Source organism: Leiobunum rupestre, chromosome 2, assembly GCF_980474605.1.
Source record: "Leiobunum rupestre chromosome 2, qqLeiRupe1.1.hap1, whole genome shotgun sequence".
Taxonomy (NCBI): Eukaryota; Metazoa; Arthropoda; class Arachnida; order Opiliones; family Sclerosomatidae; genus Leiobunum; species Leiobunum rupestre.
Window position 1 is genome coordinate 69184089 of NC_143385.1, and position 6808 is coordinate 69190896.

A 6808-nucleotide genomic window follows, 5' to 3' on the forward strand; every position below is an offset into this window, starting at 1 on the left:
ACTTCCAAATCCATAAGGCAATGAAGATGGGATAACCTATAAACGCGAACATGTACGACACTCCGGTGATCAGGTAAAGAATGGTTAATTTATCTTGTTTTTGGCTATTTTGAAACAAAAAATTTATTTCCACTCCGATATAACGAATATAACAAATCCCATGTAGAAAAACAGAAAAGTGAAAAGATTTGCTACTCTCGCAACTACTAAGGCAAACCTACTGATTGACTCCCCAAAAGGTAAAACTATAAAGTAGTGGCAGGACACAAAATGCTTGAAAATATACGTTTTATATTTTCGTTGATTACCCATGTAATGCGTCCGAATCATTTTTAACAACTGATTCACTTTGACTTATAATTCTGAAGAAAATAATAATTAAACTTACCTCAAATTGGTTTTTATTTATGTATTCTGTAAGTATGCGGTGGATCTATCCATCATATATAAACAATAGATCGCTACTATTCAGACCAATATCTAAATAAAATCTTTTTTTCTTACCCATTTCATTGTTATATTTCAACAGTGTTTTGACGTTTACAAAAACATCGATATTTTAAATTTTTAAACCAAGAAAAGTAAACAAATATCTTTTGTTATGTAACAATTCGGTACAGCCGTGCTCGATGATAATCTGAAATCCAGTCTGTTACACAATCTTGGAGACTTATATCTTGATGGACAGGGGTGAAGTATTAAGAATGTGTGGAAGATACTTATAGGTTGCAGGATCTCAACTTAACACATACCCTTTTTGCCATGTCTATTTATCCACGATTTTCGGTGGTAAATAGATACCGGCTATTTACCACCGAAATTTGTGGCTGCTCGTAGCGTCGGCTTATATGGATATTTAAGTAGGGGTCGTCGCTAAAAAAAACATGCTCCATTTTATTTTTAGAAATAAACAAACAGGGACATGGATAAAACGAGAGATTTTTAAAAGTTTATCATTCGACATCTAGTGTCCGTTATTCAGGGTTTGTTAATATAGACCAAAAAGTTATAATATATTTTCGATAAAGTTATCTATTTTAGCTAATTTTATTTTGGAATAAATGCTAGGACGTGGGAATTATCCGTTTTCTTATGTAGTCAAGATGAGGTAACCTATAAAGATTTAGTTGTGTATTAAAAGTGAAATACTTAAAAAAAAACAATTTGTTGCCACTTCCGTGAAATTTTAACTGTCTTTGTTGGTAGTGTCTGTTATCCTTAATAAAGGGTTTGATTAAAATCTGACCAATTGATGACCAAAAATTTAACCGATGAAATGTTGACTAAAATTTTATAAACTATGGCTAATATTTTAATCTTTTCATTACGATTTCGTCAATCGATTTTTTTTTAAAACCAATTTGCGTACGGTTATTTATCTTAACATGGAGGGGTTGTTCATATAGAACGAACTGTTAATTCGGGACACATTTTGTAAAAAAGCATATAGAAACAAATATTCAACATAAACCTGGAAAATAAAAGGCTTAAAGTAAAGAAAAACTCTTCTTTGAGAAATTGACGAAATTTCAAATGGCTCACATGAAAATTGAATTTGTTAGAAGACGAACAATAAGGAGTCGTACTTTCCTTCACTGAAAATCAACAAAAATAAATTACATGGCACTACAGTAGGTTTGGCGAATAAACTTCAGTTAAAATTCTATTTAATTTACAAATACACTGGTATGCTGATAGGAAAGATCAGCTAATTTACTATAATTAAAATGATATTTAAGGCGTATTTATTGGTACAAATTTGCATCAATTAATGGGAGTAGAAAATACGCTATGGCCAATTCGGGACGCCCTCTATCGCCGTAGCCTTTCGGTTGATGAATACTTAAAATTTTATATCACTGAAAAATTATTACAATTAAGAAATTGGTTCAAATGAACAAAACTGCCCAGTTTGAACCGGGAGTGGTCAAGATAGTAAATAATGGTTAGTTTGTGATGAGAATGCACAGTGTTCCAAAGAGTCTAAATTTTTTAACAAATTCCACGAAAGATGATGTCGAAATATTTTTACATATTCTTGTTCAGTACACTCAAAAATGTATTTATTTATACTCGGGGATAATGAATATGTCAAGATTATTTTTAGCGTTTCTCCAATTCCAGCCGTTGGGGCCCCCGGTATGCTCCTCCGCTTTAATAAAATCAAATAATCTCATTGGTTCTTAAAAATTACGTTTTTCGACGCCATTAACGCTGCTGCGAGGACGCAAAAAATTAGGGATGCACCGATATGGGTACAGCCGATATATCGGCCGGCCGATATATCGGCTAATCGTGGCCGATAATATCGGCCGATATTAACAAAGTTACCTATCACAATATTATGCTTTTTTGTTTACTCTCGTAACCACCTGTTAAAAAATGATATGATATATGGAATAATTATTTCCTACAACAGCGATCAACTGGCCTTTTTAAAAGGAAATGTAAGGTTGTGGTAATAAATGTTTTCCATTAATTAGTTAGTTGAGTATCGCCTTTTTTTAAAGTTTTTCCTGAAAATATTTTTCTAATACCAGAAGTATCGGCTAATATCGGCCTCGCTTAAGCCGATATTGGCCGATACCGATATTTGAAAAATTATCCGATATATCGGCCGATATATCGGTGCATCCCTACAAAAAATAAGACCGTCTCCTTCCCCCCCTCCCCTTAGCGTGACGGGGTTAGGGCCTCAACGTGTCCGTCTATAGTCTCGACATATTTATTCTCCCCGACTATAAATAACTACATTCTTGGTACACTATAGAATTTAATAGAAATAAGAATGGAAGCACTGCGCCCCCTGGCGGCGAAAATAACGTCAATCAACGATTATCGAAAAATCGCCAACGTAAATGGATATGGCACCATTAGATTAGTCCAAATTGAAAATTTCAGCTGCTTAGGTATATTCAAACTCTTTGCTCAGACGAAATAAGAGTGAAAAAACTCGATTTCCGCCATTTTCAGAAGGGTATTTCTCGAAAACGCGTAAAGTTTCATGTGGAACTTTCATTAAAAACTCGAAGAACAATAAGTCTACTTTTAATTCAAATTACTATTATTTGTTGATCTATGCGCAAATTTAAAATACACGTATCTAAAACCAATGAAAGCGTTGTCAAATATACCCGCAAAACGTACCACATTTTATCGGTTATAAAAGTTGGCAATTATTAAAACCAGCATTTAGTTATTAAAACTTTTAGTTTACTTCTACCTTTTGTAGCCAAAATTGTGCGAATTTGGGGTTATATTTGGTGATTCATTTATAATTTTAAATTTAACTTTCTGAGAATTTGCGCAAAGATCAACCCATATTAGTCTCATGGTTGGTTATCTAGATGGAAAGTAAGGCATAACATCAAGTTTAAAAGAGTCCACAGTGAAAAATGATGTGCTGAATTTTTGGTCGCTGAAGAATAGAAGAAAACTAAAATGGTTACTTTTTTCAACTCTTATTGTGCTGATGACATTTATAATGCCGATAAAACTGGACTTTATTTTCCTGCCACTCCCGATGGATCTCTGTGTTATAAACATGTAGCTCTCTCGGGGTTCAAAAAAAGCAATGGACCGAATAACTGTGTTATGCTGTGCGAATATGTCAGGTACAGACAAGAGAAAGTTGTTGGTTATCGGAAAGAGTGCCAATCCTCGATGCTTCAAAGGAATTAGGCTAAATAGTTAACCGGTAGAGTACCACGCCAATAAAAATGCCTGGATGACTTCTGAGATTTTCCGCAATTGGCTTACTCAATGGGACGTAAAGTTACAAAAAAAAAGAAAGAAAAGTTTTACTGTTGGTTGGCAATTGATCAGCTCACCCCCGTTTAGACACTTTAAAAAACATACGGCTTGAGTTTCTTCCTCCAAACACATTGACTTTAGTGCAGCCAATGGATATGGGGGTTATTAAAAATCTAAAAGCGCTCTACCGAAGGAGTTTGCTGAATTTCACACTGGAATCAATCGACGAAAAGATTTTTTCCAATTCCACGACAGCCAGAGAGATTAGTAAAAAAGTAAGCAGTTTTCAAGCGGTACAGTTTGTAGCTGAGAGTTGGCGAGCTATAAAAAGCACTACCATACAGAATTGTTTTGCTGTTTGTGGTTTAAAAACATCAGATAACGACACTTTACCAATTGTAGATGACGTTGCACATTTACCCATTGAAAATTATCGCGATTTCTTGGAAGTTGATTATGAATTACAGTGTCACGACGACAGCCGTGACTATGAGCAAGACATAAAAGCGTCAAAAACTAGACAAGTACGAAAGTGATGATGAAGAAGAACAACCTATCCCAGTAACTAACCAAGAGGCCAAGAACAACCTATCCCAGTAACTAACCAAGAGGCCCAGAACAACCTATCCCAGTAACTACCCAAGAGGCCAAGAAATGTATAGCGTTATTTCGTTCAAATTGGATATGAAGAAAGCCCTATTTCTGACTTAGTGAATTTAAAATATATTAACAATTTTAGACAAATCAAACTTAATAATTTCTTAAAAAAAATAATTTATTTATTATTTTATGAGTTATTTTATTAAGTTGTACTTCGGATTATTGAGACAGCCGCCTATTTGGTACAAATCGGCTTGGGCCCGATGGGTCCCAATTAAGTGGAATCCACTGTAATTGGAATTAAAAGTAGGCACATTGTTCTTCAAATTGTTAATAAAAGTTCCCGGTGAAACGTACGCGTTTCTGAGAAATACCTTTCTGAAGATGGCCGAAATCGAGTTTTTTTACTCTTATTCAATAAAAAAATTCAACCATATATTAACATATTAAAATTTTAGTTATTCTAGCTTGAAACTGACTATCCAATGCGAGGAAATGCCACATTCAGCATGTTTCCCCTTAACGTTTTAAAGGGGCGAAAACCGCGTTACAAAATAGTAAGCGGTTGTTTTGTATTTATTTTTTAAAATTTGACTTTGCTCATTTCTGAGCGACTACAGAGCCCTCTTTTGGTTTTATGACGAACTGCTACGAACAGCGACCGCAAAGTCCGTTACTATGGAAATGCGGGCGTGCGCGTCATTTCAAATTAGAGTTAGCTGCGGATGCCTAATATTAAACGATAGTATTTAGTTTTCGCGTCCTCCGTCGAGTGTCTCTGCCTATAGGCGGGTGAACATGACGTTAGGCATTACAAAATGGTGACGATTTTATAGCCATATTTTTGGAGCGTTTAGACCTATTTAATAGATAAATGTGTTTTTTAGTAATAATTAATTCTCGGTCATCTTTTAAAACGCAAATAGCCGATATTTGGAAAAGCTTGGCACTTCCCCTTTAAGTTACAACTGCAATGATCTTAATTTACAGGGTGTCATCATTTTATCGGCTAAGGCATTTTTCTCAAAAACTATACCTTCTAGAAATTTGAAATTTTCAGTATGTACTAACTCGGTGGAGATCGTTGTTATTTGTGAATTTCAGAAAATTCGTGAAATGTCTCACGGTTTTAGAATTTGTAGTTTTTGAACGCTGGGTGGTAGACGAAAAATTTCAATGAGTAAGTTGTAGAGCATACTCGAAAACCTCTAATGCAGTTGGTATGGTAAAAATCGTACATTTTGTCACTGAAATAATAGGTCATGAAAAATAACAAGTTGGTACTAACCAAATGTTTTTACGCCTCATGTTATTGTATTGATTGTCTGTGAAAAATGAACATGTTTTGAGCCAAATCCAAGTGCAATTTTATAAGGAATTACAGTAGGACCCCGCACGCGTTTGTTTTCTAAGGACAAAAAGTTGGTGTTTTTAATAAAACAAGAAAAAGTAGGTTTAAGGGCCTACAAAATGTCTAATTTATGCCAACTGAATTTCCGAAAGCTTTTTTTTGCACCTCTGATTCGTTTAAAATGTGGATCCGTTTTAGTATTTAAAGTGCCACCGCTTTGTTTGAAAAACATTATCTCTACGTAGTCCGGTAAAAAAATTCAATATATGATTTTTGGTAATTTGATTTTTGTGGTTAATCTGGGTGGTAGCGAGCGGGAGGTTTAATGATCATGCTATGGGAAAACGGGAAGTGTGGGCGATGAGAATGAGGAATGGGGCGGTGAGTTTCCGGGCACGAAGGGGTTAGGCTTTTCCTGGCTCTGCGGTACTGTGGAGAACCGGCGATTGTCCGGGTACGACTATGGCGGGGCCAAGCTGATGAGTTGATCCGGACGTGGGTTGAGGTCGAATGCAGCTTGATGACTGGAGGAGTGATCAGTGGGGCAGGGTTGTCGCTGTGGTTGTGGCTGTGGCTGTGGCGGTGGCTGCGGCTGAGGTGTGAATTGAACATGGGTTGAGGGATGAGTTGATTTAGTGCTTGTGGGTGGTGTGGAATGTCTTGACAGGTAGGGTGTTGGGCCGGGATATGGCCGTGGGTATTCAACGGAGTCGTCCAAAGACGGCGGGGAAATTATAGATTGATGCGGAATTGATATCGAGTGCGGCGGAATTTGCGTTCATAAGCAGTCTCTAGTATGTCTGACTGCGGCTCTGGCGCCAATGCGATGATCGAAGTGAGAAGTCACGTGCGATGTGCCGTGAAGTAGAGGACGTTTTGGCCTATGGGTAGTAGTTCGGGTTAAAGGTGGCGCTTGTTTTGATTTTGGTTGATCATAGTCGTTCTTCTGGTGTTAAGTTCGTTGTCGACGTGGGCCGTTGGGTAATGTGGTAGAAGGGAGGTTTTTGCTGTCGTCAAGGGGTCCGGATGCGACGGCTCATTAGCATATCTGCTGGCGATGGTAGGTTTCCGACGGGTGTAGCGTGATACTCCATAGGGAGGTAT